The sequence below is a fragment of the Ovis canadensis genome, chromosome 3, assembly GCF_042477335.2.
Source record: "Ovis canadensis isolate MfBH-ARS-UI-01 breed Bighorn chromosome 3, ARS-UI_OviCan_v2, whole genome shotgun sequence".
Classification (NCBI taxonomy): domain Eukaryota; kingdom Metazoa; phylum Chordata; class Mammalia; order Artiodactyla; family Bovidae; genus Ovis; species Ovis canadensis.
The window spans coordinates 169,737,563-169,756,428 of record NC_091247.1 but is presented as its reverse complement, the minus strand read 5'-3'; the positions used below and the strand labels follow the sequence as shown (position 1 = coordinate 169,756,428).

Genomic DNA, 18,866 nt, shown 5'->3' with positions numbered 1-18,866 from the left:
CATTCTATCTATCAGATCTAGGCCCTTAAATCTACTTCTCACTTCCACTGTATAATCATAAGGGATTTGATTTAGGTCATACCTGAATGGTCTAGCGGTTTTCCCCACTTTCTTCAATTTAAGTCTGAATTTGGTAATAAGGAGTTCATGATCTGAGCCATAGTCAGCTCCTGGTCTTGTTTTTGTTGACAGTATAGAGCTTCTCCATCTTTGGCTGCAAAGAATATAATCAATCTGATTTCGGTGTTGACCATCTGGTGATGTCCATGTGTAGAGTCTTCCTTTGTGTTGTTGGAAGAGGGTGTTTGCTATGACCAGTGCGTTTTCTTGGCAAAACTCTATTAGTCTTTGCCCTGCTTCATTCCGCACTCCAAGGCCAAATTTGCCTGTTACTCCAGGTGTTTCTTGACTTCCTACTTTTGCATTCCAGTCCCCTCTAGTGAAAAGGACATCTTTTGGGGGTGTTAGTACTAAAAGGTCTTGTAGGTCTTCATAGAACCGTTCAACTTCAGCTTCTTCAGAGTTACTGGTTGGGGCATAGATTTGGATGGACAGTAATGGGCAATTTTAATTCAAATGACCATTATATCTACTACTGTGGGCAAGAATCTCTTAGAAGAAATGGAGTAGCCCTCATATTCAACAAAAAAAAGTCTGAAATGCAGTACTTAGGTGCAATCTCAAAAATCACAGAATGATTTTTGTTAGTTTCCAAAGCAAACCATTCAATATCACAGTAATCCAAGTCTATACCCCAACCACTAATGCTGAAGAAGCTGAAGTTGAATGGTTCTATGAAGACCTACAAGACCGTCTATAACTAACACCAAGAAAAGATATCATTTTCATCATAGGGGACTGGGATGCAAAAGTAGGAAGTCAAGAGATCCCTGGAGTAAAGGGTGACCAGGGAGCCAAACATTATCCTGACTGTCTCTTTAATTGTGTATCTGAGTGAGATTAACATTTAAACTGGTGAATTTGAGTAAATAAATTGTCTTTCATGAAGGGGTGGACTTCATCCAACTACCCTCTAGTGAGAAAATTCTACAGCAGACTACCACCAGACTTAATCTACAAACCCACTCTTTTTCAGATTCTTCAGCAAACTGCCCTTGAACTCAAACAGCAGTTATCCCTGGGTCTCCAGCCTACAAATTTTGGACTTGCAATCCTCTGTAAGCACATGAGACAACTGCAAGTTCCTTACTGTGTATACCCTATTGGTTCTGTCTCTGGAAAATCCAGGCTAATGCTATCTTAGAATTGTGTCTGATGTACATTAAATATATTACAAAGACTTAAATTGTACTTTTAGAGATGAAAGCTGTAAAATATGTGGTGAAAAAATACATTAAACATGTATAAGGAATCTGATCATATTCTGAGTTATGAAATAATTCATATTCAAATGAATTATGACACAATAGAACTTCTAAAATAACAGAAAGAAGTGAGAGCAATTATTTGTCCAAAAAATAAAGAACTAAAATATGCTACAACATGAATGAACCTTGAAAGTATTATGCTAGGAAGAAGTGCCAGTCACATATAGTCACAAATCCTATTTTATTTATACAAAAGGTTCAGAACTGACAATTTCACAGAGACAGAAAATAGATTATTGGTTGCCAGCAACCAAAAATAGAGGGGAATGAAAGTGACTGTTAATGGTTTTCTTTTAGTATTAATTTTTTTAAAAATTAGATCATGGTGATAAAACAAAATACTATTAATAATCTAAAGCTCACCAAATTGTATACTTTAAAATAATAAATTTTACATTATTCACACTTTTTAAATAAAACCTTAATTTTAAAAATGAGTTACAGTTACATGCAATAACAAGGATGGATTTCAAAAAATTTTATGATAAGTGAAAGATGCCAGACTCAGAACTATACATACTGTATAATTTAACCATATAAAACTCTAGAAAGCACAGTAGACTTTTTATAAACTGAATCTATAAAGACTAAAATACGTGAATGTCTGCCTGAGACAGGAGCTACGGTGAATGAGAATGAAAACATAAAAGATACATTTTTTTCAGAGATGGAAATGCTCTGTGGTTAATGTGGTTCTGATTATAGGGATATATGTGTTTGTGTGTGCATGCTCAGTAGTGTCTGACTCTTTGCCACCCCATGAACTGTGGCCCCCCAGGTTCCTCTGTCCATGGAATTTTCCAGGCAAGAAAAGTCCAGTGGGTTGCCATTTCCTTCCCTGGGGGATCTTCCTGACTCAGGGATCAAACCTACGGCTATTGCATTGGCAGGCAGATTCTTTACCACTGAGGCACCAGGGAAGCTCTGCAAGATAGCAATTAATTTCTTTTTAAAGTTAAAGTCTTACTGTTTTCCCAGCAATCTTTTTAAGATATTCCAAATCCTGTCTCTAAAGGCTGTGTCCCCAAGTTACTACATTGTCAGATTTCTCCCAAAGTTCATTATACAAATGACTCATTAGTGATTTTTGAACCTGATAACCGAGGACTCTCTTGTTCATAAGTAACATTTATACAGATTTGGAAAATAAATATTGAGCTTGAATTTAGGAAACCTCTCCCTGAGCAAAGATACTTCAGGACATCATCCTTTCCAAAATTATTGGAGGTTCCTTTGTACTGCTGCTGCTGCTGCTGCTGCTAAGTCACTTCAATTGTGTCTGATTCTGTGTGACCCCATAGACGGCAGCCAACTAGGCTCCTCTGTCCCTGGGATTCTCCAGGCAAGAATACTGGAGTGTGTTGCCGTTTCCTTCTCCAATGCATGAAAGTGAAAAGTGAAAGTGAAGTCTCTCAGTCGTGCTCAACGCTTCACGATCCCAAGGACTACAGCCAACCAGGCTCAACCGTCCATGGGATTTTCCAGGCAAGAGTACCGGAGTGGGTCGCCATTGCCTTCTCCGTCATTTGTACTAGCATTTCTTTTTAACAATGGATATAAAAGAAAATATTTCCTGAGTTTATGAAAGTGCATCTTGAGGAAGTTTATCCAATTGATTGAAAACAGAAACTCTACCTCTTGAGAAATCTATATGCAGGTCAGGAAGCAACAGTTAGAACTGGACATGGAACAACGGACTGGTTCCAAATAGGAAAAGGAGTATGTCAAGGCTATATATGGTCACCCTGCTTATTTAACTTATATGCAGAGTATAACATGAGAAATGCTAGGCTAGATGAAGCACAAGCTGGAATCAAGATTGCTGGGAGAAATATCAGTCACCTCAGATATGCAGGTGACACCACCCTTATGGAAGAAAGTGAAAAGGAACTAAAAAGCCTCTTGATGAAAGTGAAAGTGGAGAGTGAAAAAGTTGGCTTAAAGCTCAACATTCAGAAAACGAAGATCATGGCACCTGGTCCCATTACTTCATGGGAGATAGATGGGGAAACAGTGGAAACAGTGACAGACTTTATTTTGGGGAGCTCCAAAATCACTGCAGATGGTGATTGCAGCCATGAAATTAAAAGATGCTTACTCCTTACTCCTTGGGCTTCCCTTGTAGCTCAGTCAGTAAAGAATCTGCCTGCAGTGCAGGAGACCCGGGTTCGATCCCTGGGTTGGGAAGACCCCTGGAGAAGGAAATGGCAACCCACTCCAGTATCCTTGCCTGGAAAATCTCATAGACAGAGGAGCCTGGTGGGCTGCAGTCCATGGGGTCGCCAAGAGATGGGCACGACTGAGCAACTAACACTTACTTTACTCCTTGGAAGGAAAGTTATGACCAATCTAGATAGCATATTAAAAATCAGAGACATTACTTTGCCAACAAAGGTCTTTCTAGTCAAGGCTATGGTTTTTCCAGTGGTCATATATGGATGTGAGAGTTGGACTGTGAAGAAAGCTGAGCGCCGAAGAATTGATGCTTTTGAAGTGTGGTGTTGGAGAAGACTCTTGAGAGTCCCTTGGACTGCAAGGAGATCCAACCAGTCCATCCTGAAGAAGATCAGTCTTGGGTGTTCATTGGAAGGACTGATGCTAAAACTGAAACTCCAGTACTTTGGCCACCTCATGTGAAGAGCTGACTCATTGGAAAAGACCCTGATGCTGTGAGGGATTGGGGGCAGGAGGAGAAGGGGATGACAGAGGATGAGATGGCTGGATGGCATCACTGACTCTACGAACATGAGTTTGAGTAAGCTCCGGGAATTGGTGATGGACAGGGAGGCAGGGCATGCTGCGATTTATGGGGTCACAAAGAGTCAGACACGACTGAGTGACTGAACTGAACTGAACTGAATATCCCCAAAAGGCAGCAAAAAAGAATTTCACAACTTGGTGCACATTGTATCATCTCATTAGATATCCAAATTTTTAGACCTCTTAAAAATAATATAAATATCAATCAGTAATAACAGGACTTCCCTAGTGGTTCAGACGGTAAAATGTCTGTCTACAATATAGGAGGCCCAGGTTCGATCCCTGGATCAGGAAGATTCCCCTGGAGCAGGAAATAGCAACCCACTCCAGTACTATTGCCTGGAAAATCCCATGGGCAGAGGAACCTGGTAAGCTACAGTCCGTGGGGTCGCAAAGAGTCGGACACAACTGAGAGACTTCTCTTTCACTTTCAGTTAGTAATAATGCAGACAATATTATTACTCAACCCTCTCACTATAATATGAGACTTCTCTTGGAAATACAGTTTTAATATCTGAAAGACCTGAACGCTACTCGAAGTCAGTTGGGCTGTATTGATTGCTGCAGATAAACAAAGATCCCTTGAGAAGGGATCAGAGAATTGAGAAGGAAGAGAATCAGTGAGGAAGCTAGGCTACAAAAAGGATTCTTCAAAAACCTTGAATAGCCAAAGCAATCTTGAGAAAGAAGAATGGAACTGGAGGAATCAACTTGCCTGACTTCAGGCTCTACTACAAAGCCACAGTCATCAAGACAGTATGGTACTGGCACAAAGACAGAAATGTAGATCAATGGAACAAAATAGAAAGCCCAGAGATAAATCCACACACCTATGGACACCTTATCTTTGACAAAGGAGGCAAGAATATACAATGGAGTAAAGACAATCTCTTTAACAAGTGGTGCTGGGAAAACTGGTCAACCACTTGTAAAAGAATGAAACTAGATCACTTTCTAACACCGCACACACAAAAAAAACTCAAAATGGATTAAAGATCTAAATGTAAGACCTGAAACTATAAAACTCCTAGAGGAGAACATAGGCAAAACACTCTCAGACATAAATCACAGCAGGATCCTCTATGATCCACCTCCCAGAATTCTGGAAATAAAAGCAAAAATAAACAAATGGGATCTAATTAAAATTAAAAGCTTTTGCACAACAAGGGAAAATATAAGCAAGGTGAAAAGACAGCCTTCGGAATGGGAGAAAATAATAGCAAATGAAGCAACTGACAAACAACTAATCTCAAAAATATACAAGCAACTTATGCAGCTCAATTCCAGAAAAGTAAACGACCCAATCAAAAAATGGGCCAAAGAACTAAATAGACATTTCTCCAAAGAAGACATACGGATGGCTAACAAACACATGAAAAGATGCTCAACATCACTCATTATCAGAGAAATGCAAATCAAAACCACAATGAGGTACCACTTCACACCAGTCAGAATGGCTGCGATCCAAAAATCTGCAAGCAATAAATGCTGGAGAGGGTGTGGAGAAAAGGGAACCCTCCTACACTGTTGGTGGGAATGCAAACTAGGACAGCCACTATGGAGAACAGTGTGGAGAGTCCTTAAAAAATTGCAAATAGAACTACCTTATGACCCAGCAATCCCACTTCTGGGCATACACACCGAGGAAACCAGAATTGAAAGAGACACATGTACCCCAATATTCATTGCAGCACTGTTGATAATAGCCAGGTCATGGAAACAACCTAGATGTCCATCAGCAGATGAATGGATAAGAAAGCAGTGGTACATATACACAATGGAGTATTACTCAGCCGTTAAAAAGAATTCATTTGAATCAGTTCTGATGAGATGGATGAAACTGGAGCCGATTATACAGAGTGAAGTAAGCCAGAAAGAAAAACACCAATACAGTACACTAACACATATATATGGAATTTAGAAAGGTGGCAATGACGACCCTGTATGCAAGACAGCAAAAAAGACACAGATGTGTATAACGGACTTTTGGACTCAGAGGGAGAGGGAGAGGGTGAGATGATTTGGGAGAATGGCATTCTAACATGTATACTATCATGTAAGTATTGAATCGCCAGTCTATGTCTGACGCAGGATACAGCATGCTTTGGGCTGGTGCATGGGGATGACCCAGAGAGATGTTATGGGGAGGGAGGTGGGAGGGGGGTTCATGTTTGGGAACACAAGTAAGAATTAAAGATTTTAAAATTAAAAAAATAAAAAACTAAAAATATTAAATAAATAAATAAATATAGGGGGAAGCTAAAGAAGAAAAAAAAAAACCCTCATAAGTGTAACCATACTAAGTCTGGGACTGTCTGTAACAAAATAGGAGTAAAAATTGATTGTTTTGAATGACACCCACCCTTATATCAGAGTTGCATGAGGATTCAAGAATATATGCTTTAACTAAAAACTAGTGGCCAATTATTTGCACCCCAAGTGGAAGTGGAGCTTGAGGAACAGAGATAAATGAAGAAATAGTATAACAGGAAAAATTATTCTGGATAGATAATCCACATAAAGTGTTTAGTTCAATACTTGGTCAAACCTACTAGTTTAATGGCAAGAAACCAAGGAAAGAAACAGGAGGGAAATGTGGAAATTTTGTTCAAGATGCATTTGATTACATACCTGAAATTGTGAAAGCAATTATTTTTTGGAAATTAAGTAACTTGAAGTTGAAAAATATATCCACCAAGTGGCCATGTTATGTTAAAGGAAAGAAGAGAGGAGACTGAGAAATATAAACACAGTAGAGACGATCAAGAAGAGAAAGACCCAGAAAATAGAAACAAAAAGGTAGGAAGAAAACAATGTGTGTAATAATAAGATAAGTTAGGAGAAAATGTTATGAATAATGTGCAGTCAAAACTATACAGTTAATATAGAAGTCTGCTGCTACTTTTCACTTTTATGCACTGGAGAAGGAAATGGCAACCCACTCCAGCGTTCTTGCCTGGAGAATCCCAGGGATGGCGGAGCCTGGTGGGCTGCTGTCTGTGGGGTCGCATAGAGTCAGACATGACTGAAGCGACTTGGCAGCAGCAGCAGCTGCTATTTTATACCCCCCCAAAAAAAGAGTCTTTGATAGACTTTGTCAAAAACTGTTTCATTAGAATGATGAGGGCAAAAGTGTGATTACAATATGGTGAGTGAATGGATGGTGAACAACAAAAGAAAAAAATCAATGTGAACAAGGACACTGAAAAAGTGATAATATGTTTATTATGAGCTAGAAGTATTATGAGTTACTAGTTATTAAGAGCTAGTAGTATTATGAGATACTAGTTATTATGAGCTAATAGTTCTAAAAGTTTCAGAAGTACACAAATTTAATTCTTAGCATATAAAGGATACTGTTCTTATTTCCGTGACAAACTGAATCATGGTGAAAGCAAACAGTGGTTGGGGAATGTAACTAGTACTCCAAATCTGATATTATTCTAATTAATGACATTTGCATCAAGACATTGGAATGTTTAAATCTTAATTTAATGGGTTAGAAGTTAAAACAATTGTGATAATGTCATAAAATCTTGTGAATGCCACATCTAAAGTATTTTAACAATTTTCTGACCAAAATATTGCCTATATTCTACAAGTTTTAAACAAAAAGTCATGAGAGGGACAAGGGAAGAAGTGAATGAGGAGAAAGTTATTTAGAGAATAAAATACTAGTTTTAAAAAGTGGATTAATGCTAGTACTCAAATCTCAAGCAGTGGATAAGGAAAGCCTGTATAATAAGCTTCAAACTATTTTGGGTCTTACTTTCACTTTATAACCAAGCTACAAAAAGAAATAGTAAACCATTGAGAAGGCTAAGATTTGGTTTTGGTATTTGGCTTCAGTTAGTAGTAAAATTTCTTTCTGAAAAAGATGGGAATACCAGGCCACCTGACCTGCCTCTTGAGAAACCTATATGCAGGTCAGGAAGCAACAGTTAGAACTGAACATGGAACAACAGACTATTCCAAGTAGGAAAAGGAGTACATCAAGACTGTATATTGTTACCCAGCTTATTTAACTTATATGCAGAGTACATCATGAGAAACGCTGGGCTGGAAGAAGCACAAGATGGAATCAAGATTGCCAGGAGAAATATCAATAACCTCAAATATGCAGATGACACCACCTTTATGGCAGAAAGTGAAGAGGAACTAAAGAACTTCTTGATAAAAGTGAAAGTGGAGAGTGAAAAAGTTGGCTTAAAGCTCAACATTCAGAAAACAAAGATCGTGGCATCTGGTCCCATCACTACATGGGAAGTAGATGGGGAAACAGTGTCAGACTTTGTTTTTGGGGGCTCCAAAATCACTGCAGGTGGTGATTGCAGCCATGAAATTAAAAGATGCTTACTACTTGGAAGAAAAGTTATGACCAACCCACACAACATATTAAAAATCAGAAATGTTACTTTTTCAACAGACGTCCGTCTAGTCAAAGCTATGGTTTTCCCAGTAGTCATGTATGGATGTGAGAGTTGAACTATAAAGAAAGCTGAGTGGTGAAGAATTGATGCTTTTGAACTGTGGTGTTGGAGACTCCTGAGAGTCCCTTGGATTGCAAGGAAATCCACCAGTCCATCCTAAAGGAGATCAGTCCTGAATATTCATTGAAAGGACTGATGCTGAAGCTGAAGCTCCAATACTCTGGCCACCTGATGTGAAGAGTTGACTCATTTGAAAAGACCCTGATGCTGGGAAAGATTGCAAGCAGGAGGAGAAGGGGACAAGAGAGGTTAACATGGTTGGAAGGCATCACCAACTCAATGCACCAACTCAATGGAGTTTGAGTAAACTCCAGCAGTTGGTGATGGAGAGGGAGGCCTAGCATACTGCAGTCTATAGGATCACAAAGAATCGGACACAACTGAGCAACTGAACTGAACTGATACCATGTGTATCAGTTTATTCCATGTGACAGTAAGAAGAAGCTAAAATTTCATTTTACAACCAGATTCTTCTGTTGCCCTGCGTGCATGCATGCTAAGTCACTTCAGTTGTGTTCGACTCTTTGCGACCTATGGACTGTAGCCCGCCAGGCTCCTCTGTCCTTGGGATTCTCCAGGCAAGAATACTGGAGTGAGTTGCCATGCCTTTCTCCAGGGGATCTTCCTGACCCAGGGATCAAACCCGTGTCTCTTGTGGCTCCTGCATTGCAGGCAGCTTCTTTACCACTGAGCCACTGGGGAAGCCCCTTCTGTTTTCCTACTGGCTTTTATCTGCAGCATCCTCCTGTCTCCAAGGAAACAATATCCAAAGAAGATATAGTTACCACTTTTTTCTACCACAAATTTTATAACTCAAAAGATTCATTAGTGACTTTGTTCTTGGGTCACCAGGGGCTCTTTGTTTATTCACTTGGTTGTATTTTTAACAAATGAAGCAAATGTCAAGCTAGATATAGCCGATGTGTTCATAGACCTGCGAGGTCAACATAGCAACTTTCCTCAAACTAGAGAAGATTTCTGACATTCCATCGCCCTCATAAATATTATATTTCTTTCTTTTTTGAGAGAGGTTATAAGAATACAAGGAAATCCATGTAATTGTTTGAAGATGGATGCTTCAGAAAGATACCTCTAAGAGGCATCTTAGATTTGTTGTGAACATGACAGTGGATTCATAAGCAAAAGTAACCAAAAGTTCATATGAAAAGCTTCATTCTAACTGTCATTTTCAATTTAGGAATTTTAAGACTGCATATGTTTCAACAAACAACAGAAACTATGATTGACAGTCATAATAGTAAGTGAGATTGGTCATTTCAACTTTATTCAGTTTTGTGTTATTTAAGTCTTGCTATGCTTTGGAAAATATATTTTACCTATCTTTTAAAAATTGAAAATGTGAGTGATAAATTTCTATATTTGGTAAAATATACTTTTTTTCATGTTTTTAGAACACTTCCTTTGGATATAAAATTATCACTTTACTGGAGTTTTATGCACAAAAATATACTGGCATCTAATGATATTAAAATTTGATGACCATCCAGAAATATATTAAGTTCACAGCAAAAAATAAAGGGTATATTCATTTAATTGTGTAAGTATACTCCTCAGTTTACCCAAAGAATTATGTGGCTAAAATTGCATCCTCATCAGAGATTCTTGTCCTCATTTAAAAAGTAGGATAAACAAAAACCAGTTAACCACATATCAGTGAGTCTTCTTTTAAATCTTGCTTTACTATACTTGGTGTAACTTTAGAAGGAAAAACAGACTTTTTAGAACATTGAATGATATCCAATGGTAGTGACAGGGCTAAGTTCATTCAGTGACATGATGGATATGTTGCCTGAGATTTAGGAAAAGAGTTGGAGGAAGATAGGAGAGGAGCAGAAGAAATATTTCTCCTACATATCAACTTAATCTAATTTATTTGCTGATATATTTCCAATCCTCTTAAGCTGTTCTATGAGACAAACCATGAGCCTCATTCAATTCTTCTTCACGTCAGGTACTGTAACCCTGAGGCCTTAGCTTCATCTTCTACTGAGACAGTCAGAGCTGACCCTGTCCCATATCAGTAAAACAATACAATAGTTCACCAGTAAAGTGAGTCCACATACACATGAATTGAGGGGTCCAGAGGAAACTTAATACACAAATAAGTGTTCTTTCTTAAGTGTTAAAATGGTAGCAAGCATTGCTTTCTATGGGAACACAGAGGCTGGGATAAGAGATAGCATAGTGATTAGACCTTCAGGAAACTTTCCAGAGGGCTTCAAGGTGAAACTGAAAATCAATAGAATTTATTCAAGTTAGTTGAAGACAGAAAACATGATGTGTGAGAAGTATTTACCAAAAACTCTGTCACATAGAATATGCTCAATAAATGTAATCTATTATCTTTGTTGAAAGGAACATTTTAAGAGGAGAAGGGAGAGAGGTAAAGAGCATGAGTTCTATTTGTGACATAGTCCATGTGAATGCTCAAATAGATATGTCAAATTTCATCTTAGAATCAAGTATTACAAAATAAAGATATCGATTTAGAAATGACCATCTGAAAGACATAACAAAACATAAGAATTAATGAAAATACAAAGGGAATATTACTATGGTGAGATGTGAAAGAAGTGAAGAGAATACTAACAGACAGATAAAAGCCAGAGAAATAGATCATCTGTACTCTCTTTGAAGTTTATTTACCAGACCATTTCATGAAAATATACATGTATATTGTGCATAAGTACAACTGTATTGCTCATTAAGACATTCTATATTTTGCATCACTGTGGGTTATAAATGATTACTTAGGGACAGAAAAACCTTGACAGAAGCAGTGTCAGGTGGGGAGCTGAAGAAGTTTTGTGTGTGTATGTGTGAGTGTGTGTTTGTGCACACATGACAGAGTTTAGAGGTGTTGCAGGGACTTGTATGCAATGAACAAAAACAGAAAACAAAATTCTTTAATCATAGAGCTCAAACAGAGATTTCAAGTGACTACAGAGTTGTGTGCACATTGAACCCAAAAGATCTTACACATCTTAATACTTTAATAAAGAACAAAATGTCAAGCAACAACATCAACCAGAGAACTCTTGAATATCACAAGATATCTTTGCTCCTACGAAATGACATACCCACCACAGTCAACAGTAGTCCTTTACAGAATGAATATTTAAATTGTAAATATTTTTAAATAATGATAAATAAGGAAAAACTTGAATATGATACCTTCCATACTGTTAAAATAATCTTAAATGAAGCATTTCAACATTAACATGCAGATTTAACAGAACTCAGCAGTCAGCAATGAGAAATAGTACAGTAACCACATTCATTCTGCTGGGACTGACAGATGACCCTCAACTGCAGGTTTTGCTTTTTATCTTTCTCTTTCTCACCTACATGCTAAGCATAACTGGGAATCTGACCATCATCTTCCTCATCTTCCTGGATTCCCACCTTAAGACAGCCATGTACTATTTCTTACAAAATTTCTCCTTCTTGGAGATCTCATTCACATCAGCTTGTATTCCCAGATACCTGTATAACATCGTGACAGGTGACAGGTCATTACCTACAATGCCTGTGCCAGCCAAGTATTTTTTACTGATCTCTTTGGTGTAAACGAATTTTTTCTCCTAGCTGCTATGTCCTATGATCGCTATGTGGCCATCTGCAAACCCCTGCATTATGTGACCATCATGAGTAGCACGGTCTGCAGAAGACTTGTCTTTTGTTGTTGGATAGCCGGTCTATTCATTGTAATCCCCCCACTTAGCCTAGGCCTAGAATTGGAATTTTGTGATTCTAATACCATTGATCATTTTGTCTGTGATGCATCTCCCCTCCTGAAAATCTCGTTTTCAAATACTTGGTACATGGAACAGACTGTTATCATCTGTGCTGTGCTGACCTTCATTATGACACTGATGTGTGTGGCTCTGTCCTATATTTATATCATCAAGACAATTTTAGGATTCCCTTCTGCCCAACAAAAGAAAAAAGCCTTTTCTACTTGCTCTTCCCACATGATTGTGGTTTCAATCACCTATGGTAGCTGCATCTTCATCTACATCAAACCTTCAGCGAAGGACTCAGTGGCCATTAACAAAGGTGTGACCATGCTCACTACTTCCATCGCTCCAGTGCTGAACCCTTTCATTTATGCACTGAGAAACAAGCAAGTCAAGCAAGCCTTCAATAACTCAATCAAAAGAATTGCGATATTTTGCAAAAAAAAATAATAAGAGAATGTAAAGCCAAATAAACACATACTGAACGACAAAGTTTGGCCATCAGGTTAATTTACTCAAAACACTCTCATTCATCTTAATCTAGTGACAGCTTCTTCAGAAACATCATTTAAGATCCTTCCATAACCCAGCATGCTAATAATTTTTTTTTAATTTAAATCCTGGCTTCACCTCCAATTTAAATTTATTTATTTTAATTGGAGGCTAATTACTTTACAATATTGTATTGGTTTTGCCATACATCAACATGAATCTGCCACGGCTGTACACATGTACCCAATCCTGAAACCCTCTCCCAACCTCCCTCCCCATACCATCCCTCTTGGTCATCCCAGTGCACCAGCTGCAAGCATCCTGCATTCTGCATCAAACCTAGACTGGCGATTCATTTCTTATATGATATTATACATATTTCAATGCCATTCTCCCTAATCATCCCACCCTCTCCCTCTCCCACAGAGTCCAAAAGACTGTTCTATACATCTGTGTCTCTTTTGCTGTCTCGCACACAGGGTTATTGTTACCATCTTTCTAAATTCCATATATATGCATTAGTATACTGTATTGGTGTTTTGCTTTCTGGCTTACTTCACTCCGTATAATCAGCTCCAGTTTCATCCACCTCATTAGAACTGATTCAAATGTATTCTTTTTAATGGCTGAGTAATACTTCATTGTGTATATGTACTACAGCTTTCTTATCCATTCATCTGCTGATGGACATCTAGGTTGTTTCCATGTCCTGGCTATTATAAACAGTGCTGCGATGAACATTGGGGTACACGTGTCTCTTTCAATTCTGGTTTCCTTGGTGTGTATGCCCAGCAGTGGGATTGCTGGGTCATAAAGCAGTTCTATTTCCAGTTTTTCAAGGAATCTCCACGCTCTTCTCCATAGTGACTGTACTACTCTGCATTCCCACCAAAGTGTAGGAGGGTTCCCTTTTCTCCACACCCTCTCCAGCATTTATTGCTTGTAGACTTTTGGATAGCAGCCATTCTGACTGGTGTGAAATGGTACCTCATTGTGGTTTTGATTTGCATTTCTCTGATAATGAGTGATGCTGAGCATCTTTTCATGTGTTTGTTAGCCATCCATATGTCTTCTTTGGAGAAATGTCTGTTTAGTTCTTTGGCCCATTTCACCTCCAAATTAAAAGTATCAAAATTGAAGCACAACAGGTAAAACAGAAGCATATCTTCAAATTAGACCTACCAAGAGAGAACATTAAGTTGATAAATTCTTACATTTTCCAGAGAAAGAATAAGTAATGGTTGCCATTAGTTTTTTAAATCCAAAATTTTCAAATGATTCATTCATTGATTCACAAAACAAATATGTATTGGGTAATTTCTTTGGGGTAGGTACTGCTTTAGGCACTAGAAATAGAGAACAACCAGCAGAATTTTATTCCCATGTACCTTCGGGAGTGAACAGAAACAACACTATGTTAAAGAAAGCAAAGGTTAACTTTTTTATGAAGGAGAATTATAAACCTTCACAATTATGGGAATAATAAATAAACAGTATTTTGCTTAATATTAAAAACTAAACAGTTTGGTACAGGGACAAAAACAGACATACTGACCAAGGGAAGAGAGTAGAGAACCCAGAAATAAACTCAGGCACCTATTTTCAATTAATCTATAGCAATACTAAATATTAAAACAAAAATTATACAAATTGCATATTAAATTTTTAATAACAAGACTTTTAAATGTTATGGTAGTAGTAATGCATATGCGCAGTTTGCCCAACTCTTTCTGACCCCATGGACTGTAGCCCATCTGGCTCCTCTGTCCATGGGATTTTCCGGGCAAGAATACTGGAGTGGGTTGCCATTTCCTACTCCAGGGTATCTTCCAAACCCAGGCACCAAACTGGTGTATCTTATGTCTTCTGCATTGACACGCAGAAGCTTTACCACTGCACCACCTGGGAAGCCTCTTAAATGTTATGAGTTTCTCAAAAAAAAAAAAAAAAGAAAAGAAAGAAAGAAATGAAAGGGAAAACTGTGAGAATGGATAACAACTATTATGAAGAATTTAAATATTTTGATATTATAAAAGCCTGCCAGATGCAGACACATATATTGAAATGCCAACACACAATGTCTCTAAAATTGGCAAGCACACATCAAAAATTAAGTAAAAGAAATAAAGTAAAAACAGCCAGATATATGGAATCTTGGAAACTTACAAATGTTTTCAAAAGAAATACAAAGAGCTGTACATAAAGGTATTCCAATTTTTAATGATATAAACGGTTATATATTGGAAGAACACACACTATTTACCACATCTCCTAGAAAAAGAAAATTACACAGATCATCATCTGAAACTATTTCCTCCATTCTCTGCAATTCATGCAATAGGCTCTTGAACCCGTGTTCAACAGGTTCACATTTAGTCTTTTCCAACTGCTGTTTCCCTGTATTTTATATATACTCTCATTCTTTATTGGAGCACTCATTTTTTCTTCAGTTTTTTTATTTAAAATCACTCAGGTTCCTTAAAAAAAATAAACATAGCACACTACCCTATGATCCAACCATCCCACTTCCTGGTATATATCCAAAAGAACTGAAAAGGATCTCAAAGAGATGTGTGCACACTCATGTTCATTGAAGCAATATTCACAATAACTAATATGTAGAAACAACCTAAATGGCTACTTACTGATTAATGGATAAGTTAAATGTGGTATATACACACAATGGAATATTACTCGGCCTTCGAAAAGAAGAAAATTCAGCAACATGTGACAATGTAGATGGACCTTGAAGACAGTATCTTAAGTGAAATAAACTAGGTACAGAAAGACAAAAACTTCATGATTTCATTTACATGAAATTTCTAAAATAGTCAAATTAATAAAATTAAAGACTGGATAGTGATTACCAGGGAACAGGAATGAAGGAGTCAGGGGAATGGGGAATTATTAATGAAAAGGCATAAAATTTTAGTTAAGTAAAATTAATAAACTCTAAAGACCTACTTTACAACATTGTACCTATAATCAACAATAATGTATTCTACACTAAAAATCTGTCACAAGGTGTTCTTACCACAATAAAAACGTCTCAGAAAATATACACACATATACATTTTTCAGATAAGAGAAAAGCCATTATAAATATGATTTCAGTGAATAGCTAGATCTAAACCTTGATGCTAGTTAATATTCTTGTACATGATAACCTACCCATTATTCAGCCATACCTACTGTTACTACAAGGGCTATTCCTTTCAGATTTCACATTTTTACAACATGTCTATGCTTCACCCTTGAAATTTTATGAAAGGATCATCAGAATACCTATTGTATATTTGCCAAAAAAACAAAATGGGCTCAGAAAACAACACAGTAATCATAACATTGATACTATTATCTTATCATGAACAATACAGATCTCTGAGTTGTGTGATTTTGTGATTTATAGTAAAAAATAATAATAGTAAAAATATATCTATTTGTCATTATCCAGTTCCAGACATGATGCCCCTACAGCCCTTGGAGTTTCTTAAGGGATGAAAGCAATAAAGGTATCTTTTGTTATGTTAATGAGAAGATATGGGAAGCCCTTAGGTCACCTAAAGATGAAGCCTGGTTGCCAGGGAAATCAATCACCTGATTAGAAGATTGGAATTTATAGTCCCAAAATTGGAAAAGACCCTGCTGCTGGGAAACATTGAAGGTAGGAGGAGAAGGGGACGACAGAGAATGAGATGGTTGGATGGCGTCACCAACTCGATGGACATGAGTTTTTTTGTTTTTAGTTTTGTTTTTTTTTTAAATCTTTAATTCTAACATGCGTTCCCAAACATGACCCCCCTCCCACCTCCCTCCCCACAACATCTCTCTGGGTCATCCCCATGCACCAGCCCCAAGCATGCTGCATCCTGCGTCAGACATGGACTGGCGATTCAATTCTTACATGATAGTATACATGTTAGAATTCCCATTCTCCCAAATCATCCCACCCTCTCCCTCTCCCTCTGAGTCCAAAAGTCCGTTATACACAGCTGTGTCTTTTTTCCTGACTTGCATACAGGGTCGTCATTGCCATCTTTCTAAATTCCATATATATGTGTTAGTATACTGTATTGGTGTTTTTCTTTCTGGCTTACTTCACTCTGTATAATCGGCTCCAGTTTCATCCATCTCATCAAAACTGATTCAAATGAATTCTTTTTAACGGCTGAGTAATACTCCATTGTGTATATGTACCACTGCTTTCTTATCCATTCATCTGCTGATGGACATCTAGGTTGTTTCCATGTCCTGGCTATTATAAACAGTGCTGCGATGAATATTGGGGTACATGTGTCTCTTTCAATTCTGGTTTCCTCGGTGTGTATGCCCAGAAGTGGGATTGCTGGGTCATAAGGTAGTTCTATTTGCAATTTTTTAAGGAATCTCCACACTGTTCTCCATAGTGGCTGTACTAGTTTGCATTCCCACCAACAGTGTAGGAGGGTTCCCTTTTCTCCACACCCTCTCCAGCATTTATTGCTTGTAGATTTTTGGATCGCAGCCATTCTGACTGGTGTGAAATGGTACCTCATTGTGGTTTTGATTTGCATTTCTCTAATAATGAGTGATGTTGAGCATCTTTTCATGTGTTTGTTAGCCATCCGTATGTCTTCTTTGGAGAAATGTCTATTTAGTTCTTTGGCCCATTTTTTGATTGGGTCGTTTATTTTTCTGGAGTTGAGCTGCATAAGTTGCTTGTATATTTTTGAGATTAGTTGTTTGTCAGTTGCTTCATTTGCTATTATTTTCTCCCATTCCGAAGGCTGTCTTTTCACCTTGCTTATATTTTCCTTTGTTGTGCAGAAGCTTTTAATTTTAATTAGATCCCATTTGTTTATTTTTGCTTTTATTTCCAGAATTCTGGGATGTGGATCATAGAGGATCCTGCTGTGATTTATGTCTGAGAGTGTTTTGCCTATATTCTCCTCTAGGAGTTTTATAGTTTCTGATCTTACATTTAGATCTTTAATCCATTTTGAGTTTATTTTTGTGTACAGTGTTAGAAAGTGATCTAGTTTCATTCTTTTACAAGTGGTTGACCAGTATTCCCAGCACCACTTGTTAAAGAGATTGTCTTTACTCCATTGTATATTCTTGCCTCCTTTGTCGAAGATAAGGTGTCCATATGTGTGTGGATTTATTTCTGGGCTTTCTATTTTGTTCCATTGATCTATATGTCTGTCTTTGTGCCAGTACCATACTGTCTTGATGACTGTGGCTTTGTAGTAGAGCCTGAAGTCAGGCAAGTTGATTCCTCCCGTTCCATTCTTCTTTCTCAAGATTGCTTTGGCTATTCGAGGTTTTTTGTATTTACACACAAATCTTGAAATTATTTGTTCTAGTTCTGTGAAAAATGTGGCTGGTAGCTTGACAGGGATTGCATTGAATTTGTAAATTGCTTTGGGTAGTATATTCATTTTCACTATATTGATTCTTCCGATCCATGAACATGGTATATTTCTCCATCTATTAGTGTCCTCTTTGATTTCTTTCATCAGTGTTTTATAGTTTTCTATATATAGGTCTTTAGTTTCTTTAGGTAGATATATTCCTAAGTATTTTATTCTTTTCGTTGCAATGGTGAATGGAATTGTTTCCTTAATTTCTTTTTCTACTTTCTCATTATTCGTGTATAGGAATGCAAGGGATTTCTGTGTGTTGATTTTGTATCCTGCAACTTTACTATATTCATTGATGAGCTCTAGTAATTTTCTGGTGGAGTCTTTAGGGTTTTCCATGTAGAGGATCATGTCATCTGCAAACAGTGAGAGTTTTACTTCTTCTTTTCCAATTTGGATTCCTTTTATTTCTTTTTCTGCTCTGATTGCTGTGGCCAAAACTTCCAGAACTATGTTGAATAGTAGCGGTGAAAGTGGACACCCTTGTCTTGTTCCTGACTTTAGGGGAAATGCTTTCAATTTTTCACCATTGAGGATAATGTTTGCTGTGGGTTTGTCATAGATAGCTTTTAT

General features: G+C 37.5%; 1 pseudogene; it reads left to right on the top strand.

The window, feature by feature from the left end:
* The first annotated feature begins 11,911 nt into the window (after positions 1-11,911).
* Positions 11,912-12,849, top strand: LOC138435202 (olfactory receptor 6C2-like; annotated as a pseudogene).
* The last annotated feature ends 6,017 nt before the right edge of the window (positions 12,850-18,866 follow it).